Here is a 24,059-nt window from a genome sequence, read left to right as displayed (position 1 = left end):
TCGGTGCAGGCTCGATGGGCCGAAATGGCCTCTATCTGCACTGTGGGGTTTCTGTGATTCTGTGAGCCCTGCGGAACCCCACTGGAAACAGCCTTCCGGTCACAAAAACACCCTTCGACCATTACCCTTTGTTTCCTGCCTCTGAGCCAATTTTGGATCCAACTTGCCACTTTGCCTTGGATCCCATGGGCTTTTACTTTCGTGACCAATCTGGCATGCGGGACCTTATCAAAAGCCTTGCTAAAATCCATATAGACTACATCAAAGGCACTACCCTCATCGACCCTCCTTGTTACCTCCTCGAAAAATTGAATTGCGTTAGTCAGACACGACCTTCCGTTAAGAAATCCATGCTGACTGTCCCTGATTAATCCGTGTCTTTCTAAATGAAGATTTCTCCTGTCCCTCAGAACTTTTTCCAATAATTTTCCCACCACCGAGGTTAGGCTGACTGTCCTGTAATTATGCGGTCTATCCCTCTCTCCCTTTTGAAAGAACGGTAGCACGTTAGCAGTCCTCCAGTGGTCGGGCACCACACCTGTAGCCAGAGAGGATTGTAAAATGATGGTGAGAGCCTGTGCTATTTGGTGTCTTACTTCCCTTAAGAGTGTGGGATAGATTTGATGCGGGCCTGGGTATTTGTCCAGTTTGAAAGATGCTACAGCCCTTAAGACTTGGTGTTTGAGCATGTTTATTTGATGTAATATTTGAATAGAAGGCAATGAAGGGTTGGGCTTGTAGTTTGTTTGTGTGGGAGGCAGAGCAGCAAGAAGAGGTGGAGGGGGGGTGGGGGGTTGCGGGAGGAGTAAAATTTGTAAATGTAAATTGAGTGTTGAATACTTGTATGAATGCGTAGAAGAGAAAAAAATGGGCGACAGCTTTAAGTAAAGAGAAAGCCAGCCAGCATATGCCTACGGCCATACTAGTCTGAATGCGCCTGATCTCGCCTGATCTCGTCTGATCTCGGAAGCTAAGCAGAGTCAGGCCTGGTTAGTACTTGGATGGGAGACCGCCTGGGAATACCAGGTGCAGTAGGCTTTTGCTGCCGCCACAGGCTGCTCAACGTTTTGCACACACACGCGCACACACTGCTCTTAATCAATCAACATCCTTTTTGCTGCTCTCTCTCTCTCTCTCGCTTTCCTTTGACCATTTCTTCGCTGCACATTCTCCTGCTGCTACACAAATGCAAGGGGCTCCAGACACAGGGCCGAAATAAGCAGAAGAAGAAAATAAGATAGCCAAAATATACACACTGGCGGAGGGCCACCAGGACACAGCAGCAGAGAGGAGAGACAAGGTGCATAGAAAACTCGGAGGGACAAACAGCAACAGAACAAAGAAGAATGTAGAAAGAGCAGCAGTTAAATTCAGGAAAAAAGCAAAGCCAACTAGCATGCTGTTGAAATGCATGTGTGTTAATGCGAGGAGTGTTACAAATAAGATTGACGAGTTGCAGGCGCAAGTTGCCACATGGGGTTATGCAATAGTAGCCATAACGGAGACCTGGCTTCAAAATGGGCGGAATTGGAAACTAAACAATCCTGGCTACAATGTAATAACATTTGTAGAAGTCGTGTGGGCAGATGTCACATGATCAGGCAGAATCATAGAAATTTACAGCACAGAAGGAGGCCATTCGGCCCATCTTGTCCGTGCCAGCCGACAAAGAGCAATCCACCCAAATCCCACTTTACAGCACTTGGTCCGTAGCCTTGTTGGTTACGGCAGTTCAAGTGCATATCCAAGTACTTTTTAAACGTGATGAGGGTTTCTGCCTCTACCACCCTTTCAGGCAGTGCATTCCAGACCCCCACCATTCACTGGGTGAAAAAATGTCTCCTCAAATTCCCTGTAAACCTCCTACCAATTACTTGAAATCTATTATTGACCCTTCTGCTAAGGGAAATAGGTCCTTCCTATCCACTCTATCTCGGCCCCTCATAATTTTACACACCTCAATTAGGTCTCGCCTCAGCCTCCTGTGTTCCAAAGAAAACAACCCCAGCCTATCCAATCTTTCCTCATAACTAAAATTCCCCAGCCCAGGCAACATCCTCGGAAATCTCCTCTGCACCTTCTCTAGTGCAATCGCATCCTTCTTGTAATGTGGTGACCAGAACTGCACGCGGCACTCTAGCTGCGGCCTAACTAGTGTTTTATACAGTTGAAGCATAACCTCCCCGCTCTTATATTCTACGCCTCGGCTAATAAAGGCAAGTATCCCGTATGCCTGCTTAACCACTTTATCTACCTGTCCTGCTACCTTCAGGGATCTGTGGACATGCACTCCAAGGTCCCGCTGATCCTCTGCATTTCTCAGTGTCCTACCATTTATTGTGTATTCCAACTGAATTCCATTTGCCACTGTTCTGCCCACTAGACGAGTCCATTGATATCTTCCTGCAGTCTACAGCATTCTGTTTCATTATTAACCACACGGCCAATTTTTGTATCATCTGCAAACTTCTTAATCATACTTCCTACATTCAAATCCAAATCATTGATATATACCAGAAAAAGCAAAGGGCCCAGTACTGAGTCGGTGCAGGCTCGATGGGCCGAAATGGCCTCTATCTGCACTGTGGGGTTTCTGTGATTCTGTGAGCCCTGCGGAACCCCACTGGAAACAGCCTTCCGGTCACAAAAACACCCTTCCGACCATTACCCTTTGTTTCCTGCCTCTGAGCCAATTTTGGATCCAACTTGCCACTTTGCCTTGGATCCCATGGGCTTTTACTTTCGTGACCAATCTGGCATGCGGGACCTTATCAAAAGCCTTGCTAAAATCCATATAGACTACATCAAAGGCACTACCCTCATCGACCCTCCTTGTTACCTCCTCGAAAAATTGAATTGCGTTAGTCAGACACGACCTTCCGTTAAGAAATCCATGCTGACTGTCCCTGATTAATCCGTGTCTTTCTAAATGAAGATTTCTCCTGTCCCTCAGAACTTTTTCCAATAATTTTCCCACCACCGAGGTTAGGCTGACTGGCCTGTAATTATGCGGTCTATCCCTCTCTCCCTTTTGAAAGAGTGGTAGCACGTTAGCAGTCCTCCAGTGGTCGGGCACCACACCTGTAGCCAGAGAGGATTGTAAAATGATGGTGAGAGCCTGTGCTATTTGGTGTCTTACTTCTCTTAAGAGTGTGGGATAGATTTGATGCGGGCCTGGGTATTTGTCCAGTTTGAAAGATGCTACAGCCCTTAAGACTTGGTGTTTGAGCATGTTTATTTGATGTAATATTTGAATAGAAGGCAATGAAGGGTTGGGCTTGTAGTTTGTTTGTGTGGGAGGCAGAGCAGCAAGAAGAGGTGGAGGGGGGGTGGGGGGTTGCGGGAGGAGTAAAATTTGTAAATGTAAATTGAGTGTTGAATACTTGTATGAATGCGTAGAAGAGAAAAAAATGGGCGACAGCTTTAAGTAAAGAGAAAGCCAGCTAGCATATGCCTACGGCCATACTAGTCTGAATGCGCCCGATCTCGTCTGATCTCGGAAGCTAAGCAGAGTCAGGCCTGGTTAGTACTTGGATGGGAGACTGCCTGGGAATACCAGGCTTTTGCTGCCGCCACAGGCTGCTCAACGTTTTGCACACACACGCGCACACACTGCTCTTAATCAATCAACATCCTTTTTGCTGCTCTCTCTCTCTCTCTCTCGCTTTCCTTTGACCATTTCTTCGCTGCACATTCTCCTGCTGCTACACAAATGCAAGGGGCTCCAGACACAGGGCCAAAATAAGCAGAAGAAGAAAATAAGATAGCCAAAATACACACACTGGCGGAGGGCCACCAGGACACAGCAGCAGAGAGGAGAGACAAGGTGCATAGAAAACTCGGAGGGACAAACAGCAACAGAACAAAGAAGAATGTCGAAAGAGCAGCAGTTAAATTCAGGAAAAAAGCAAAGCCAACTAGCATGCTGTTGAAATGCATGTGTGTTAATGCGAGGAGTGTTACAAATAAGATTGACGAGTTGCAGGCGCAAGTTGCCACATGGGGTTATGCAATAGTAGCCATAACGGAGACCTGGCTTCAAAATGGGCGGAATTGGAAACTAAACAATCCTGGCTACAATGTAATAACATTTGTAGAAGTCGTGTGGGCAGATGTCACATGATCAGGCAGAATCATAGAAATTTACAGCACAGAAGGAGGCCATTCGGCCCATCTTGTCCGTGCCAGCCGACAAAGAGCAATCCACCCAAATCTTTACAGCACTTGGTCCGTAGCCTTGTAGGTTACGGCAGTTCAAGTGCATATCCAAGTACTTTTTAAACGTGATGAGGGTTTCTGCCTCTACCACCCTTTCAGGCAGTGCATTCCAGACCCCCACCATTCACTGGGTGAAAAAATGTCTCCTCAAATTCCCTGTAAACCTCCTACCAATTACTTGAAATCTATTATTGACCCTTCTGCTAAGGGAAATAGGTCCTTCCTATCCACTCTATCTCGGCCCCTCATAATTTTACACACCTCAATTAGGTCTCGCCTCAGCCTCCTGTGTTCCAAAGAAAACAACCCCAGCCTATCCAATCTTTCCTCATAACTAAAATTCCCCAGCCCAGGCAACATCCTCGGAAATCTCCTCTGCACCTTCTCTAGTGCAATCGCATCCTTCTTGTAATGTGGTGACCAGAACTGCACGCGGCACTCTAGCTGCGGCCTAACTAGTGTTTTATACAGTTGAAGCATAACCTCCCCGCTCTTATATTCTACGCCTCGGCTAATAAAGGCAAGTATCCCGTATGCCTGCTTAACCACTTTATCTACCTGTCCTGCTACCTTCAGGGATCTGTGGACATGCACTCCAAGGTCCCGCTGATCCTCTGCATTTCTCAGTGTCCTACCATTTATTGTGTATTCCAACTGAATTCCATTTGCCACTGTTCTGCCCACTAGACGAGTCCATTGATATCTTCCTGCAGTCTACAGCATTCTGTTTCATTATTAACCACACGGCCAATTTTTGTATCATCTGCAAACTTCTTAATCATACTTCCTACATTCAAATCCAAATCATTGATATATACCAGAAAAAGCAAAGGGCCCAGTACTGAGTCGGTGCAGGCTCGATGGGCCGAAATGGCCTCTATCTGCACTGTGGGGTTTCTGTGATTCTGTGAGCCCTGCGGAACCCCACTGGAAACAGCCTTCCGGTCACAAAAACACCCTTCGACCATTACCCTTTGTTTCCTGCCTCTGAGCCAATTTTGGATCCAACTTGCCACTTTGCCTTGGATCCCATGGGCTTTTACTTTCGTGACCAATCTGGCATGCGGGACCTTATCAAAAGCCTTGCTAAAATCCATATAGACTACATCAAAGGCACTACCCTCATCGACCCTCCTTGTTACCTCCTCGAAAAATTGAATTGCGTTAGTCAGACACGACCTTCCGTTAAGAAATCCATGCTGACTGTCCCTGATTAATCCGTGTCTTTCTAAATGAAGATTTCTCCTGTCCCTCAGAACTTTTTCCAATAATTTACCCACCACCGAGGTTAGGCTGACTGGCCTGTAATTATGCGGTCTATCCCTCTCTCCCTTTTGAAAGAACGGTAGCACGTTAGCAGTCCTCCAGTGGTCGGGCACCACACCTGTAGCCAGAGAGGATTGTAAAATGATGGTGAGAGCCTGTGCTATTTGGTGTCTTACTTCTCTTAAGAGTGTGGGATAGATTTGATGCGGGCCTGGGTATTTGTCCAGTTTGAAAGATGCTACAGCCCTTAAGACTTGGTGTTTGAGCATGTTTATTTGATGTAATATTTGAATAGAAGGCAATGAAGGGTTGGGCTTGTAGTTTGTTTGTGTGGGAGGCAGAGCAGCAAGAAGAGGTGGAGGGGGGGTGGGGGGTTGCGGGAGGAGTAAAATTTGTAAATGTAAATTGAGTGTTGAATACTTGTATGAATGCGTAGAAGAGAAAAAAATGGGCGACAGCTTTAAGTAAAGAGAAAGCCAGCCAGCATATGCCTACGGCCATACTAGTCTGAATGCGCCCGATCTCGTCTGATCTCGGAAGCTAAGCAGAGTCAGGCCTGGTTAGTACTTGGATGGGAGACCGCCTGGGAATACCAGGTGCAGTAGGCTTTTGCTGCCGCCACAGGCTGCTCAACGTTTTGCACACACACGCGCACACACTGCTCTTAATCAATCAACATCCTTTTTGCTGCTCTCTCTCTCTCTCTCTCTCTCTCGCTTTCCTTTGACCATTTCTTCGCTGCACATTCTCCTGCTGCTACACAAATGCAAGGGGCTCCAGACACAGGGCCGAAATAAGCAGAAGAAGAAAATAAGATAGCCAAAATACACACACTGGCGGAGGGCCACCAGGACACAGCAGCAGAGAGGAGAGACAAGGTGCATAGAAAACTCGGAGGGACAAACAGCAACAGAACAAAGAAGAATGTAGAAAGAGCAGCAGTTAAATTCAGGAAAAAAGCAAAGCCAACTAGCATGCTGTTGAAATGCATGTGTGTTAATGCGAGGAGCGTTACAAATAAGATTGACGAGTTGCAGGCGCAAGTTGCCACATGGGGTTATGCAATAGTAGCCATAACGGAGACCTGGCTTCAAAATGGGCGGAATTGGAAACTAAACAATCCTGGCTACAATGTAATAACATTTGTAGAAGTCGTGTGGGCAGATGTCACATGATCAGGCAGAATCATAGAAATTTACAGCACAGAAGGAGGCCATTCGGCCCATCTTGTCCGTGCCAGCCGACAAAGAGCAATCCACCCAAATCCCACTTTACAGCACTTGGTCCGTAGCCTTGTAGGTTACGGCAGTTCAAGTGCATATCCAAGTACTTTTTAAACGTGATGAGGGTTTCTGCCTCTACCACCCTTTCAGGCAGTGCATTCCAGACCCCCACCATTCACTGGGTGAAAAAATGTCTCCTCAAATTCCCTGTAAACCTCCTACCAATTACTTGAAATCTATTATTGACCCTTCTGCTAAGGGAAATAGGTCCTTCCTATCCACTCTATCTCGGCCCCTCATAATTTTACACACCTCAATTAGGTCTCACCTCAGCCTCCTGTGTTCCAAAGAAAACAACCCCAGCCTATCCAATCTTTCCTCATAACTAAAATTCCCCAGCCCAGGCAACATCCTCGGAAATCTCCTCTGCACCTTCTCTAGTGCAATCGCATCCTTCTTGTAATGTGGTGACCAGAACTGCACGCGGCACTCTAGCTGCGGCCTAACTAGTGTTTTATACAGTTGAAGCATAACCTCCCCGCTCTTATATTCTACGCCTCGGCTAATAAAGGCAAGTATCCCGTATGCCTGCTTAACCACTTTATCTACCTGTCCTGCTACCTTCAGGGATCTGTGGACATGCACTCCAAGGTCCCGCTGATCCTCTGCATTTCTCAGTGTCCTACCATTTATTGTGTATTCCAACTGAATTCCATTTGCCACTGTTCTGCCCACTAGACGAGTCCATTGATATCTTCCTGCAGTCTACAGCATTCTGTTTCATTATTAACCACACGGCCAATTTTTGTATCATCTGCAAACTTCTTAATCATACTTCCTACATTCAAATCCAAATCATTGATATATACCAGAAAAAGCAAAGGGTCCAGTACTGAGTCGGTGCAGGCTCGATGGGCCGAAATGGCCTCTATCTGCACTGTGGGGTTTCTGTGATTCTGTGAGCCCTGCGGAACCCCACTGGAAACAGCCTTCCGGTCACAAAAACACCCTTCGACCATTACCCTTTGTTTCCTGCCTCTGAGCCAATTTTGGATCCAACTTGCCACTTTGCCTTGGATCCCATGGGCTTTTACTTTCGTGACCAATCTGGCATGCGGGACCTTATCAAAAGCCTTGCTAAAATCCATATAGACTACATCAAAGGCACTACCCTCATCGACCCTCCTTGTTACCTCCTCGAAAAATTGAATTGCGTTAGTCAGACACGACCTTCCGTTAAGAAATCCATGCTGACTGTCCCTGATTAATCCGTGTCTTTCTAAATGAAGATTTCTCCTGTCCCTCAGAACTTTTTCCAATAATTTTCCCACCACCGAGGTTAGGCTGACTGGCCTGTAATTATGCGGTCTATCCCTCTCTCCCTTTTGAAAGAACGGTAGCACGTTAGCAGTCCTCCAGTGGTCGGGCACCACACCTGTAGCCAGAGAGGATTGTAAAATGATGGTGAGAGCCTGTGCTATTTGGTGTCTTACTTCTCTTAAGAGTGTGGGATAGATTTGATGCGGGCCTGGGTATTTGTCCAGTTTGAAAGATGCTACAGCCCTTAAGACTTGGTGTTTGAGCATGTTTATTTGATGTAATATTTGAATAGAAGGCAATGAAGGGTTGGGCTTGTAGTTTGTTTGTGTGGGAGGCAGAGCAGCAAGAAGAGGTGGAGGGGGGGTGGGGGGTTGCGGGAGGAGTAAAATTTGTAAATGTAAATTGAGTGTTGAATACTTGTATGAATGCGTAGAAGAGAAAAAAATGGGCGACAGCTTTAAGTAAAGAGAAAGCCAGCTAGCATATGCCTACGGCCATACTAGTCTGAATGCGCCCGATCTCGTCTGATCTCGGAAGCTAAGCAGAGTCAGGCCTGGTTAGTACTTGGATGGGAGACTGCCTGGGAATGCCAGGTGCAGTAGGCTTTTGCTGCCGCCACAGGCTGCTCAACGTTTTGCACACACACGCGCACACACTGCTCTTAATCAATCAACATCCTTTTTGCTGCTCTCTCTCTCTCTCTCTCTCGCTTTCCTTTGACCATTTCTTCGCTGCACATTCTCCTGCTGCTACACAAATGCAAGGGGCTCCAGACACAGGGCCGAAATAAGCAGAAGAAGAAAATAAGATAGCCAAAATACACACACTGGCGGAGGGCCACCAGGACACAGCAGCAGAGAGGAGAGACAAGGTGCATAGAAAACTCGGAGGGACAAACAGCAACAGAACAAAGAAGAATGTAGAAAGAGCAGCAGTTAAATTCAGGAAAAAAGCAAAGCCAACTAGCATGCTGTTGAAATGCATGTGTGTTAATGCGAGGAGTGTTACAAATAAGATTGACGAGTTGCAGGCGCAAGTTGCCACATGGGGTTATGCAATAGTAGCCATAACGGACACCTGGCTTCAAAATGGGCGGAATTGGAAACTAAACAATCCTGGCTACAATGTAATAACATTTGTAGAAGTCGTGTGGGCAGATGTCACATGATCAGGCAGAATCATAGAAATTTACAGCACAGAAGGAGGCCATTCGGCCCATCTTGTCCGTGCCAGCCGACAAAGAGCAATCCACCCAAATCCCACTTTACAGCACTTGGTCCGTAGCCTTGTAGGTTACGGCAGTTCAAGTGCATATCCAAGTACTTTTTAAACGTGATGAGGGTTTCTGCCTCTACCACCCTTTCAGGCAGTGCATTCCAGACCCCCACCATTCACTGGGTGAAAAAATGTCTCCTCAAATTCCCTGTAAACCTCCTACCAATTACTTGAAATCTATTATTGACCCTTCTGCTAAGGGAAATAGGTCCTTCCTATCCACTCTATCTCGGCCCCTCATAATTTTACACACCTCAATTAGGTCTCGCCTCAGCCTCCTGTGTTCCAAAGAAAACAACCCCAGCCTATCCAATCTTTCCTCATAACTAAAATTCCCCAGCCCAGGCAACATCCTCGGAAATCTCCTCTGCACCTTCTCTAGTGCAATCGCATCCTTCTTGTAATGTGGTGACCAGAACTGCACGCGGCACTCTAGCTGCGGCCTAACTAGTGTTTTATACAGTTGAAGCATAACCTCCCCGCTCTTATATTCTACGCCTCGGCTAATAAAGGCAAGTATCCCGTATGCCTGCTTAACCACTTTATCTACCTGTCCTGCTACCTTCAGGGATCTGTGGACATGCACTCCAAGGTCCCGCTGATCCTCTGCATTTCTCAGTGTCCTACCATTTATTGTGTATTCCAACTGAATTCCATTTGCCACTGTTCTGCCCACTAGACGAGTCCATTGATATCTTCCTGCAGTCTACAGCATTCTGTTTCATTATTAACCACACGGCCAATTTTTGTATCATCTGCAAACTTCTTAATCATACTTCCTACATTCAAATCCAAATCATTGATATATACCAGAAAAAGCAAAGGGCCCAGTACTGAGTCGGTGCAGGCTCGATGGGCCGAAATGGCCTCTATCTGCACTGTGGGGTTTCTGTGATTCTGTGAGCCCTGCGGAACCCCACTGGAAACAGCCTTCCGGTCACAAAAACACCCTTCGACCATTACCCTTTGTTTCCTGCCTCAGCCAATTTTGGATCCAACTTGCCACTTTGCCTTGGATCCCATGGGCTTTTACTTTCGTGACCAATCTGGCATGCGGGACCTTATCAAAAGCCTTGCTAAAATCCATATAGACTACATCAAAGGCACTACCCTCATCGACCCTCCTTGTTACCTCCTCGAAAAATTGAATTGCGTTAGTCAGACACGACCTTCCGTTAAGAAATCCATGCTGACTGTCCCTGATTAATCCGTGTCTTTCTAAATGAAGATTTCTCCTGTCCCTCAGAACTTTTTCCAATAATTTTCCCACCACCGAGGTTAGGCTGACTGGCCTGTAATTATGCGGTCTATCCCTCTCTCCCTTTTGAAAGAACGGTAGCACGTTAGCAGTCCTCCAGTGGTCGGGCACCACACCTGTAGCCAGAGAGGATTGTAAAATGATGGTGAGAGCCTGTGCTATTTGGTGTCTTACTTCTCTTAAGAGTGTGGGATAGATTTGATGCGGGCCTGGGTATTTGTCCAGTTTGAAAGATGCTACAGCCCTTAAGACTTGGTGTTTGAGCATGTTTATTTGATGTAATATTTGAATAGAAGGCAATGAAGGGTTGGGCTTGTAGTTTGTTTGTGTGGGAGGCAGAGCAGCAAGAAGAGGTGGAGGGGGGGTGGGGGGTTGCGGGAGGAGTAAAATTTGTAAATGTAAATTGAGTGTTGAATACTTGTATGAATGCGTAGAAGAGAAAAAAATGGGCGACAGCTTTAAGTAAAGAGAAAGCCAGCTAGCATATGCCTACGGCCATACTAGTCTGAATGCGCCCGATCTCGTCTGATCTCGGAAGCTAAGCAGAGTCAGGCCTGGTTAGTACTTGGATGGGAGACTGCCTGGGAATACCGGGTGCAGTAGGCTTTTGCTGCCGCCACAGGCTGCTCAACGTTTTGCACACACACGCGCACACACTGCTCTTAATCAATCAACATCCTTTTTGCTGCTCTCTCTCTCTCTCTCTCTCGCTTTCCTTTGACCATTTCTTCGCTGCACATTCTCCTGCTGCTACACAAATGCAAGGGGCTCCAGACACAGGGCCGAAATAAGCAGAAGAAGAAAATAAGATAGCCAAAATACACACACTGGCGGAGGGCCACCAGGACACAGCAGCAGAGAGGAGAGACAAGGTGCATAGAAAACTCGGAGGGACAAACAGCAACAGAACAAAGAAGAATGTAGAAAGAGCAGCAGTTAAATTCAGGAAAAAAGCAAAGCCAACTAGCATGCTGTTGAAATGCATGTGTGTTAATGCGAGGAGTGTTACAAATAAGATTGACGAGTTGCAGGCGCAAGTTGCCACATGGGGTTATGCAATAGTAGCCATAACGGACACCTGGCTTCAAAATGGGCGGAATTGGAAACTAAACAATCCTGGCTACAATGTAATAACATTTGTAGAAGTCGTGTGGGCAGATGTCACATGATCAGGCAGAATCATAGAAATTTACAGCACAGAAGGAGGCCATTCGGCCCATCTTGTCCGTGCCAGCCGACAAAGAGCAATCCACCCAAATCCCACTTTACAGCACTTGGTCCGTAGCCTTGTAGGTTACGGCAGTTCAAGTGCATATCCAAGTACTTTTTAAACGTGATGAGGGTTTCTGCCTCTACCACCCTTTCAGGCAGTGCATTCCAGACCCCCACCATTCACTGGGTGAAAAAATGTCTCCTCAAATTCCCTGTAAACCTCCTACCAATTACTTGAAATCTATTATTGACCCTTCTGCTAAGGGAAATAGGTCCTTCCTATCCACTCTATCTCGGCCCCTCATAATTTTACACACCTCAATTAGGTCTCGCCTCAGCCTCCTGTGTTCCAAAGAAAACAACCCCAGCCTATCCAATCTTTCCTCATAGCTAAAATTCCCCAGCCCAGGCAACATCCTCGGAAATCTCCTCTGCACCTTCTCTAGTGCAATCGCATCCTTCTTGTAATGTGGTGACCAGAACTGCACGCGGCACTCTAGCTGCGGCCTAACTAGTGTTTTATACAGTTGAAGCATAACCTCCCCGCTCTTATATTCTATGCCTCGGCTAATAAAGGCAAGTATCCCGTATGCCTGCTTAACCACTTTATCTACCTGTCCTGCTACCTTCAGGGATCTGTGGACATGCACTCCAAGGTCCCGCTGATCCTCTGCATTTCTCAGTGTCCTACCATTTATTGTGTATTCCAACTGAATTCCATTTGCCACTGTTCTGCCCACTAGACGAGTCCATTGATATCTTCCTGCAGTCTACAGCATTCTGTTTCATTATTAACCACACGGCCAATTTTTGTATCATCTGCAAACTTCTTAATCATACTTCCTACATTCAAATCCAAATCATTGATATATACCAGAAAAAGCAAAGGGCCCAGTACTGAGTCGGTGCAGGCTCGATGGGCCGAAATGGCCTCTATCTGCACTGTGGGGTTTCTGTGATTCTGTGAGCCCTGCGGAACCCCACTGGAAACAGCCTTCCGGTCACAAAAACACCCTTCGACCATTACCCTTTGTTTCCTGCCTCTGAGCCAATTTTGGATCCAACTTGCCACTTTGCCTTGGATCCCATGGGCTTTTACTTTCGTGACCAATCTGGCATGCGGGACCTTATCAAAAGCCTTGCTAAAATCCATATAGACTACATCAAAGGCACTACCCTCATCGACCCTCCTTGTTACCTCCTCGAAAAATTGAATTGCGTTAGTCAGACACGACCTTCCGTTAAGAAATCCATGCTGACTGTCCCTGATTAATCCGTGTCTTTCTAAATGAAGATTTCTCCTGTCCCTCAGAACTTTTTCCAATAATTTTCCCACCACCGAGGTTAGGCTGACTGGCCTGTAATTATGCGGTCTATCCCTCTCTCCCTTTTGAAAGAACGGTAGCACGTTAGCAGTCCTCCAGTGGTCGGGCACCACACCTGTAGCCAGAGAGGATTGTAAAATGATGGTGAGAGCCTGTGCTATTTGGTGTCTTACATCTCTTAAGAGTGTGGGATAGATTTGATGCGGGCCTGGGTATTTGTCCAGTTTGAAAGATGCTACAGCCCTTAAGACTTGGTGTTTGAGCATGTTTATTTGATGTAATATTTGAATAGAAGGCAATGAAGGGTTGGGCTTGTAGTTTGTTTGTGTGGGAGGCAGAGCAGCAAGAAGAGGTGGAGGGGGGGTGGGGGGTTGCGGGAGGAGTAAAATTTGTAAATGTAAATTGAGTGTTGAATACTTGTATGAATGCGTAGAAGAGAAAAAAATGGGCGACAGCTTTAAGTAAAGAGAAAGCCAGCTAGCATATGCCTACGGCCATACTAGTCTGAATGCGCCCGATCTCGTCTGATCTCGGACGCTAAGCAGAGTCAGGCCTGGTTAGTACTTGGATGGGAGACTGCCTGGGAATACCAGGTGCAGTAGGCTTTTGCTGCCGCCACAGGCTGCTCAACGTTTTGCACACACACGCGCACACACTGCTCTTAATCAATCAACATCCTTTTTGCTGCTCTCTCTCTCTCTCTCTCTTGCTTTCCTTTGACCATTTCTTCGCTGCACATTCTCCTGCTGCTACACAAATGCAAGGGGCTCCAGACACAGGGCCGAAATAAGCAGAAGAAGAAAATAAGATAGCCAAAATACACACACTGGCGGAGGGCCACCAGGACACAGCAGCAGAGAGGAGAGACAAGGTGCATAGAAAACTCGGAGGGACAAACAGCAACAGAACAAAGAAGAATGTAGAAAGAGCAGCAGTTAAATTCAGGAAAAAAGCAAAGCCAACTAGCATGCTGTTGAAATGCATGTGTGTTAATGCGAGGAGCGTTACAAATAAGATTGACGAGTTGCAGGCGCAAGTTGCCACATGGGGTTATGCAATAGTAGCTATAACGGAGACCTGGCTTCAAAATGGGCGGAATTGGAAACTAAACAATCCTGGCTACAATGTAATAACATTTGTAGAAGTCGTGTGGGCAGATGTCACATGATCAGGCAGAATCATAGAAATTTACAGCACAGAAGGAGGCCATTCGGCCCATCTTGTCCGTGCCAGCCGACAAAGAGCAATCCACCCAAATCCCACTTTACAGCACTTGGTCCGTAGCCTTGTAGGTTACGGCAGTTCAAGTGCATATCCAAGTACTTTTTAAACGTGATGAGGGTTTCTGCCTCTACCACCCTTTCAGGCAGTGCATTCCAGACCCCCACCATTCACTGGGTGAAAAAATGTCTCCTCAAATTCCCTGTAAACCTCCTACCAATTACTTGAAATCTATTATTGACCCTTCTGCTAAGGGAAATAGGTCCTTCCTATCCACTCTATCTCGGCCCCTCATAATTTTACACACCTCAATTAGGTCTCGCCTCAGCCTCCTGTGTTCCAAAGAAAACAACCCCAGCCTATCCAATCTTTCCTCATAACTAAAATTCCCCAGCCCAGGCAACATCCTCGGAAATCTCCTCTGCACCTTCTCTAGTGCAATCGCATCCTTCTTGTAATGTGGTGACCAGAACTGCACGCGGCACTCTAGCTGCGGCCTAACTAGTGTTTTATACAGTTGAAGCATAACCTCCCCGCTCTTATATTCTACGCCTCGGCTAATAAAGGCAAGTATCCCGTATGCCTGCTTAACCACTTTATCTACCTGTCCTGCTACCTTCAGGGATCTGTGGACATGCACTCCAAGGTCCCGCTGATCCTCTGCATTTCTCAGTGTCCTACCATTTATTGTGTATTCCAACTGAATTCCATTTGCCACTGTTCTGCCCACTAGACGAGTCCATTGATATCTTCCTGCAGTCTACAGCATTCTGTTTCATTATTAACCACACGGCCAATTTTTGTATCATCTGCAAACTTCTTAATCATACTTCCTACATTCAAATCCAAATCATTGATATATACCAGAAAAAGCAAAGGGCCCAGTACTGAGTCGGTGCAGGCTCGATGGGCCGAAATGGCCTCTATCTGCACTGTGGGGTTTCTGTGATTCTGTGAGCCCTGCGGAACCCCACTGGAAACAGCCTTCCGGTCACAAAAACACCCTTCCGACCATTACCCTTTGTTTCCTGCCTCTGAGCCAATTTTGGATCCAACTTGCCACTTTGCCTTGGATCCCATGGGCTTTTACTTTCGTGACCAATCTGGCATGCGGGACCTTATCAAAAGCCTTGCTAAAATCCATATAGACTACATCAAAGGCACTACCCTCATCGACCCTCCTTGTTACCTCCTCGAAAAATTGAATTGCGTTAGTCAGACACGACCTTCCGTTAAGAAATCCATGCTGACTGTCCCTGATTAATCCGTGTCTTTCTAAATGAAGATTTCTCCTGTCCCTCAGAACTTTTTCCAATAATTTTCCCACCACCGAGGTTAGGCTGACTGGCCTGTAATTATGCGGTCTATCCCTCTCTCCCTTTTGAAAGAGCGGTAGCACGTTAGCAGTCCTCCAGTGGTCGGGCACCACACCTGTAGCCAGAGAGGATTGTAAAATGATGGTGAGAGCCTGTGCTATTTGGTGTCTTACTTCTCTTAAGAGTGTGGGATAGATTTGATGCGGGCCTGGGTATTTGTCCAGTTTGAAAGATGCTACAGCCCTTAAGACTTGGTGTTTGAGCATGTTTATTTGATGTAATATTTGAATAGAAGGCAATGAAGGGTTGGGCTTGTAGTTTGTTTGTGTGGGAGGCAGAGCAGCAAGAAGAGGTGGAGGGGGGGTGGGGGGTTGCGGGAGGAGTAAAATTTGTAAATGTAAATTGAGTGTTGAATACTTGTATGAATGCGTAGAAGAGAAAAAAATGGGCGACAGCTTTAAGTAAAGAGAAAGCCAGCTAGCATATGCCTACGGCCATACTAGTCTGAATGCGCCCGATCTCGTCTGATCTCGGAAGCTAAGCAGAGTCAGGCCTGGTTAGTACTTGGATGGGAGACTGCCTGGGAATACCAGGTGCAGTAGGCTTTTGCTGCCGCCACAGGCTGCTCAACGTTTTGCACACACACGCGCACACACTGCTCTTAATCAATCAACATCCTTTTTGCTGCTCTCTCTCTCTCTCTCTCTCTCTCTCTCTCGCTTTCCTTTGACCATTTCTTCGCTGCACATTCTCCTGCTGCTACACAAATGCAAGGGGCTCCAGACACAGGGCCGAAATAAGCAGAAGAAGAAAATAAGATAGCCAAAATACACACACTGGCGGAGGGCCACCAGGACACAGCAGCAGAGAGGAGAGACAAGGTGCATAGAAAACTCGGAGGGACAAACAGCAACAGAACAAAGAAGAATGTAGAAAGAGCAGCAGTTAAATTCAGGAAAAAAGCAAAGCCAACTAGCATGCTGTTGAAATGCATGTGTGTTAAAACGAGGAGTGTTACAAATAAGATTGACGAGTTGCAGGCGCAAGTTGCCACATGGGGTTATGCAATAGTAGCCATAACGGAGACCTGGCTTCAAAATGGGCGGAATTGGAAACTAAACAATCCTGGCTACAATGTAATAACATTTGTAGAAGTCGTGTGGGCAGATGTCACATGATCAGGCAGAATCATAGAAATTTACAGCACAGAAGGAGGCCATTCGGCCCATCTTGTCCGTGCCAGCCGACAAAGAGCAATCCACCCAAATCCCACTTTACAGCACTTGGTCCGTAGCCTTGTAGGTTACGGCAGTTCAAGTGCATATCCAAGTACTTTTTAAACGTGATGAGGGTTTCTGCCTCTACCACCCTTTCAGGCAGTGCATTCCAGACCCCCACCATTCACTGGGTGAAAAAATGTCTCCTCAAATTCCCTGTAAACCTCCTACCAATTACTTGAAATCTATTATTGACCCTTCTGCTAAGGGAAATAGGTCCTTCCTATCCACTCTATCTCGGCCCCTCATAATTTTACACACCTCAATTAGGTCTCGCCTCAGCCTCCTGTGTTCCAAAGAAAACAACCCCAGCCTATCCAATCTTTCCTCATAACTAAAATTCCCCAGCCCAGGCAACATCCTCGGAAATCTCCTCTGCACCTTCTCTAGTGCAATCGCATCCTTCTTGTAATGTGGTGACCAGAACTGCACGCGGCACTCTAGCTGCGGCCTAACTAGTGTTTTATACAGTTGAAGCATAACCTCCCCGCTCTTATATTCTACGCCTCGGCTAATAAAGGCAAGTATCCCGTATGCCTGCTTAACCACTTTATCTACCTGTCCTGCTACCTTCAGGGATCTGTGGACATGCACTCCAAGGTCCCGCTGATCCTCTGCATTTCTCAGTGTCCTACCATTTATTGTGTATTCCAACTGAATTCCATTTGCCACTGTTCTGCCCACTAGACGAGTCCATTGATATCTTCCTGCAGTCTACAGCATTCTGTTTCATTATTAACCACACGGCCAATTTTTGTATCATCTGCAAACTTCTTAATCATACTTCCTACATTCAAATCCAAATCATTGATATATACCAGAAAAAGCAAAGGGCCCAGTACTGAGTCGGTGCAGGCTCGATGGGCCGAAATGGCCTCTATCTGCACTGTGGGGTTTCTGTGATTCTGTGAGCCCTGCGGAACCCCACTGGAAACAGCCTTCCGGTCACAAAAACACCCTTCGACCATTACCCTTTGTTTCCTGCCTCTGAGCCAATTTTGGATCCAACTTGCCACTTTGCCTTGGATCCCATGGGCTTTTACTTTCGTGACCAATCTGGCATGCGGGACCTTATCAAAAGCCTTGCTAAAATCCATATAGACTACATCAAAGGCACTACCCTCATCGACCCTCCTTGTTACCTCCTCGAAAAATTGAATTGCGTTAGTCAGACACGACCTTCCGTTAAGAAATCCATGCTGACTGTCCCTGATTAATCCGTGTCTTTCTAAATGAAGATTTCTCCTGTCCCTCAGAACTTTTTCCAATAATTTTCCCACCACCGAAGTTAGGCTGACTGGCCTGTAATTATGCGGTCTATCCCTCTCTCCCTTTTGAAAGAGCGGTAGCACGTTAGCAGTCCTCCAGTGGTCGGGCACCACACCTGTAGCCAGAGAGGATTGTAAAATGATGGTGAGAGCCTGTGCTATTTGGTGTCTTACTTCTCTTAAGAGTGTGGGATAGATTTGATGCGGGCCTGGGTATTTGTCCAGTTTGAAAGATGCTACAGCCCTTAAGACTTGGTGTTTGAGCATGTTTATTTGATGTAATATTTGAATAGAAGGCAATGAAGGGTTGGGCTTGTAGTTTGTTTGTGTGGGAGGCAGAGCAGCAAGAAGAGGTGGAGGGGGGGTGGGGGGTTGCGGGAGGAGTAAAATTTGTAAATGTAAATTGAGTGTTGAATACTTGTATGAATGCGTAGAAGAGAAAAAAATGGGCGACAGCTTTAAGTAAAGAGAAAGCCAGCTAGCATATGCCTACGGCCATACTAGTCTGAATGCGCCCGATCTCGTCTGATCTCGGAAGCTAAGCAGAGTCAGGCCTGGTTAGTACTTGGATGGGAGACTGCCTGGGAATACCAGGTGCAGTAGGCTTTTGCTGCCGCCACAGGCTGCTCAACGTTTTGCACACACACGCGCACACACTGCTCTTAATCAATCAACATCCTTTTTGCTGCTCTCTCTCTCTCTCTCGCTTTCCTTTGACCATTTCTTCGCTGCACATTCTCCTGCTGCTACACAAATGCAAGGGGCTCCAGACACAGGGCCAAAATAAGCAGAAGAAGAAAATAAGATAGCCAAAATACACACACTGGCGGAGGGCCACCAGGACACAGCAGCAGAGAGGAGAGACAAGGTGCATAGAAAACTCGGAGGGACAAACAGCAACAGAACAAAGAAGAATGTAGAAAGAGCAGCAGTTAAATTCAGGAAAAAAGCAAAGCCAACTAGCATGCTGTTGAAATGCATGTGTGTTAATGCGAGGAGTGTTACAAATAAGATTGACGAGTTGCAGGCGCAAGTTGCCACATGGGGTTATGCAATAGTAGCCATAACGGAGACCTGGCTTCAAAATGGGCGGAATTGGAAACTAAACAATCCTGGCTACAATGTAATAACATTTGTAGAAGTCGTGTGGGCAGATGTCACATGATCAGGCAGAATCATAGAAATTTACAGCACAGAAGGAGGCCATTCGGCCCATCTTGTCCGTGCCAGCCGACAAAGAGCAATCCACCCAAATCTTTACAGCACTTGGTCCGTAGCCTTGTAGGTTACGGCAGTTCAAGTGCATATCCAAGTACTTTTTAAACGTGATGAGGGTTTCTGCCTCTACCACCCTTTCAGGCAGTGCATTCCAGACCCCCACCATTCACTGGGTGAAAAAATGTCTCCTCAAATTCCCTGTAAACCTCCTACCAATTACTTGAAATCTATTATTGACCCTTCTGCTAAGGGAAATAGGTCCTTCCTATCCACTCTATCTCGGCCCCTCATAATTTTACACACCTCAATTAGGTCTCACCTCAGCCTCCTGTGTTCCAAAGAAAACAACCCCAGCCTATCCAATCTTTCCTCATAACTAAAATTCCCCAGCCCAGGCAACATCCTCGGAAATCTCCTCTGCACCTTCTCTAGTGCAATCGCATCCTTCTTGTAATGTGGTGACCAGAACTGCACGCGGCACTCTAGCTGCGGCCTAACTAGTGTTTTATACAGTTGAAGCATAACCTCCCCGCTCTTATATTCTACGCCTCGGCTAATAAAGGCAAGTATCCCGTATGCCTGCTTAACCACTTTATCTACCTGTCCTGCTACCTTCAGGGATCTGTGGACATGCACTCCAAGGTCCCGCTGATCCTCTGCATTTCTCAGTGTCCTACCATTTATTGTGTATTCCAACTGAATTCCATTTGCCACTGTTCTGCCCACTAGACGAGTCCATTGATATCTTCCTGCAGTCTACAGCATTCTGTTTCATTATTAACCACACGGCCAATTTTTGTATCATCTGCAAACTTCTTAATCATACTTCCTACATTCAAATCCAAATCATTGATATATACCAGAAAAAGCAAAGGGCCCAGTACTGAGTCGGTGCAGGCTCGATGGGCCGAAATGGCCTCTATCTGCACTGTGGGGTTTCTGTGATTCTGTGAGCCCTGCGGAACCCCACTGGAAACAGCCTTCCGGTCACAAAAACACCCTTCGACCATTACCCTTTGTTTCCTGCCTCTGAGCCAATTTTGGATCCAACTTGCCACTTTGCCTTGGATCCCATGGGCTTTTACTTTCGTGACCAATCTGGCATGCGGGACCTTATCAAAAGCCTTGCTAAAATCCATATAGACTACATCAAAGGCACTACCCTCATCGACCCTCCTTGTTACCTCCTCGAAAAATTGAATTGCGTTAGTCAGACACGACCTTCCGTTAAGAAATCCATGCTGACTGTCCCTGATTAATCCGTGTCTTTCTAAATGAAGATTTCTCCTGTCCCTCAGAACTTTTTCCAATAATTTTCCCACCACCGAGGTTAGGCTGACTGGCCTGTAATTATGCGGTCTATCCCTCTCTCCCTTTTGAAAGAACGGTAGCACGTTAGCAGTCCTCCAGTGGTCGGGCACCACACCTGTAGCCAGAGAGGATTGTAAAATGATGGTGAGAGCCTGTGCTATTTGGTGTCTTACTTCTCTTAAGAGTGTGGGATAGATTTGATGCGGGCCTGGGTATTTGTCCAGTTTGAAAGATGCTACAGCCCTTAAGACTTGGTGTTTGAGCATGTTTATTTGATGTAATATTTGAATAGAAGGCAATGAAGGGTTGGGCTTGTAGTTTGTTTGTGTGGGAGGCAGAGCAGCAAGAAGAGGTGGAGGGGGGGTGGGGGGTTGCGGGAGGAGTAAAATTTGTAAATGTAAATTGAGTGTTGAATACTTGTATGAATGTGTAGAAGAGAAAAAAATGGGCGACAGCTTTAAGTAAAGAGAAAGCCAGCTAGCATATGCCTACGGCCATACTAGTCTGAATGCGCCCGATCTCGTCTGATCTCGGAAGCTAAGTAGAGTCAGGCCTGGTTAGTACTTGGATGGGAGACTGCCTGGGAATACCAGGTGCAGTAGGCTTTTGCTGCCGCCACAGGCTGCTCAACGTTTTGCACACACACGCGCACACACTGCTCTTAATCAATCAACATCCTTTTTGCTGCTCTCTCTCTCTCTCTCTCTCGCTTTCCTTTGACCATTTCTTCGCTGCACATTCTCCTGCTGCTACACAAATGCAAGGGGCTCCAGACACAGGGCCGAAATAAGCAGAAGAAGAAAATAAGATAGCCAAAATACACACACTGGCGGAGGGCCACCAGGACACAGCAGCAGAGAGGAGAGACAAGGTGCATAGAAAACTCGGAGGGACAAACAGCAACAGAACAAAGAAGAATGTAGAAAGAGCAGCAGTTAAATTCAGGAAAAAAGCAAAGCCAACTAGCATGCTGTTGAAATGCATGTGTGTTAATGCGAGGAGTGTTACAAATAAGATTGACGAGTTGCAGGCGCAAGTTGCCACATGGGGTTATGCAATAGTAGCCATAACGGACACCTGGCTTCAAAATGGGCGGAATTGGAAACTAAACAATCCTGGCTACAATGTAATAACATTTGTAGAAGTCGTGTGGGCAGATGTCACATGATCAGGCAGAATCATAGAAATTTACAGCACAGAAGGAGGCCATTCGGCCCATCTTGTCCGTGCCAGCCGACAAAGAGCAATCCACCCAAATCCCACTTTACAGCACTTGGTCCGTAGCCTTGTAGGTTACGGCAGTTCAAGTGCATATCCAAGTACTTTTTAAACGTGATGAGGGTTTCTGCCTCTACCACCCTTTCAGGCAGTGCATTCCAGACCCCCACCATTCACTGGGTGAAAAAATGTCTCCTCAAATTCCCTGTAAACCTCCTACCAATTACTTGAAATCTATTATTGACCCTTCTGCTAAGGGAAATAGGTCCTTCCTATCCACTCTATCTCGGCCCCTCATAATTTTACACACCTCAATTAGGTCTCGCCTCAGCCTCCTGTGTTCCAAAGAAAACAACCCCAGCCTATCCAATCTTTCCTCATAGCTAAAATTCCCCAGCCCAGGCAACATCCTCGGAAATCTCCTCTGCACCTTCTCTAGTGCAATCGCATCCTTCTTGTAATGTGGTGACCAGAACTGCACGCGGCACTCTAGCTGCGGCCTAACTAGTGTTTTATACAGTTGAAGCATAACCTCCCCGCTCTTATATTCTATGCCTCGGCTAATAAAGGCAAGTATCCCGTATGCCTGCTTAACCACTTTATCTACCTGTCCTGCTACCTTCAGGGATCTGTGGACATGCACTCCAAGGTCCCGCTGATCCTCTGCATTTCTCAGTGTCCTACCATTTATTGTGTATTCCAACTGAATTCCATTTGCCACTGTTCTGCCCACTAGACGAGTCCATTGATATCTTCCTGCAGTCTACAGCATTCTGTTTCATTATTAACCACACGGCCAATTTTTGTATCATCTGCAAACTTCTTAATCATACTTCCTACATTCAAATCCAAATCATTGATATATACCAGAAAAAGCAAAGGGCCCAGTACTGAGTCGGTGCAGGCTCGATGGGCCGAAATGGCCTCTATCTGCACTGTGGGGTTTCTGTGATTCTGTGAGCCCTGCGGAACCCCACTGGAAACAGCCTTCCGGTCACAAAAACACCCTTCGACCATTACCCTTTGTTTCCTGCCTCTGAGCCAATTTTGGATCCAACTTGCCACTTTGCCTTGGATCCCATGGGCTTTTACTTTCGTGACCAATCTGGCATGCGGGACCTTATCAAAAGCCTTGCTAAAATCCATATAGACTACATCAAAGGCACTACCCTCATCGACCCTCCTTGTTACCTCCTCGAAAAATTGAATTGCGTTAGTCAGACACGACCTTCCGTTAAGAAATCCATGCTGACTGTCCCTGATTAATCCGTGTCTTTCTAAATGAAGATTTCTCCTGTCCCTCAGAACTTTTTCCAATAATTTTCCCACCACCGAGGTTAGGCTGACTGGCCTGTAATTATGCGGTCTATCCCTCTCTCCCTTTTGAAAGAACGGTAGCACGTTAGCAGTCCTCCAGTGGTCGGGCACCACACCTGTAGCCAGAGAGGATTGTAAAATGATGGTGAGAGCCTGTGCTATTTGGTGTCTTACATCTCTTAAGAGTGTGGGATAGATTTGATGCGGGCCTGGGTATTTGTCCAGTTTGAAAGATGCTACAGCCCTTAAGACTTGGTGTTTGAGCATGTTTATTTGATGTAATATTTGAATAGAAGGCAATGAAGGGTTGGGCTTGTAGTTTGTTTGTGTGGGAGGCAGAGCAGCAAGAAGAGGTGGAGGGGGGGTGGGGGGTTGCGGGAGGAGTAAAATTTGTAAATGTAAATTGAGTGTTGAATACTTGTATGAATGCGTAGAAGAGAAAAAAATGGGCGACAGCTTTAAGTAAAGAGAAAGCCAGCCAGCATATGCCTACGGCCATACTAGTCTGAATGCGCCCGATCTCGTCTGATCTCGGAAGCTAAGCAGAGTCAGGCCTGGTTAGTACTTGGATGGGAGACTGCCTGGGAATACCGGGTGCAGTAGGCTTTTGCTGCCGCCACAGGCTGCTCAACGTTTTGCACACACACGCGCACACACTGCTCTTAATCAATCAACATCCTTTTTGCTGCTCTCTCTCTCTCTCTCTCTCTCGCTTTCCTTTGACCATTTCTTCGCTGCACATTCTCCTGCTGCTACACAAATGCAAGGGGCTCCAGACACAGGGCCGAAATAAGCAGAAGAAGAAAATAAGATAGC

The 24,059-nt window shown here is 46.6% G+C and overlaps 7 non-coding genes and 3 pseudogenes across 7 annotated transcripts; all 10 read left to right on the top strand.

Moving 5' to 3' along the window:
• Window positions 1–909: 909 nt before the first annotated feature.
• LOC147110054 (5S ribosomal RNA) lies at window positions 910–1,038 on the top strand (annotated as a pseudogene).
• Window positions 1,039–3,452: 2,414 nt separating this feature from the next.
• LOC147110053 (5S ribosomal RNA) lies at window positions 3,453–3,572 on the top strand (annotated as a pseudogene).
• Window positions 3,573–5,973: 2,401 nt separating this feature from the next.
• Window positions 5,974–6,092, top strand: LOC147110052 (5S ribosomal RNA). Its single transcript, XR_015080461.1, has one exon. It is a non-coding gene; the product is annotated as a 5S ribosomal RNA (ribosomal RNA).
• Window positions 6,093–8,513: 2,421 nt separating this feature from the next.
• On the top strand, window positions 8,514–8,632 carry LOC147110051 (5S ribosomal RNA). The gene has a single exon (XR_015080488.1). It is a non-coding gene; the product is annotated as a 5S ribosomal RNA (ribosomal RNA).
• A 2,415-nt stretch (window positions 8,633–11,047) lies between these two features.
• Window positions 11,048–11,166, top strand: LOC147110050 (5S ribosomal RNA). Its single transcript, XR_015080482.1, has one exon. It is a non-coding gene; the product is annotated as a 5S ribosomal RNA (ribosomal RNA).
• A 2,417-nt stretch (window positions 11,167–13,583) lies between these two features.
• LOC147110049 (5S ribosomal RNA) lies at window positions 13,584–13,702 on the top strand. Its single transcript, XR_015080494.1, has one exon. It is a non-coding gene; the product is annotated as a 5S ribosomal RNA (ribosomal RNA).
• A 2,418-nt stretch (window positions 13,703–16,120) lies between these two features.
• Window positions 16,121–16,239, top strand: LOC147110048 (5S ribosomal RNA). Its single transcript, XR_015080473.1, has one exon. It is a non-coding gene; the product is annotated as a 5S ribosomal RNA (ribosomal RNA).
• Window positions 16,240–18,666: 2,427 nt separating this feature from the next.
• On the top strand, window positions 18,667–18,785 carry LOC147110047 (5S ribosomal RNA). Its single transcript, XR_015080472.1, has one exon. It is a non-coding gene; the product is annotated as a 5S ribosomal RNA (ribosomal RNA).
• Window positions 18,786–21,194: 2,409 nt separating this feature from the next.
• Window positions 21,195–21,313, top strand: LOC147110046 (5S ribosomal RNA; annotated as a pseudogene).
• A 2,417-nt stretch (window positions 21,314–23,730) lies between these two features.
• On the top strand, window positions 23,731–23,849 carry LOC147110045 (5S ribosomal RNA). Its single transcript, XR_015080480.1, has one exon. It is a non-coding gene; the product is annotated as a 5S ribosomal RNA (ribosomal RNA).
• The last annotated feature ends 210 nt before the right edge of the window (window positions 23,850–24,059 follow it).

Source organism: Somniosus microcephalus, chromosome 12 (genome assembly GCF_052327205.1).
Source record: "Somniosus microcephalus isolate GS21.2 chromosome 12, FLI_Smic_1.0, whole genome shotgun sequence".
Classification (NCBI taxonomy): Eukaryota; Metazoa; Chordata; class Chondrichthyes; order Squaliformes; family Somniosidae; genus Somniosus; species Somniosus microcephalus.
Note: the sequence above shows the minus strand (reverse complement) of the source record. Positions and strands in the feature narration are given on the sequence as shown.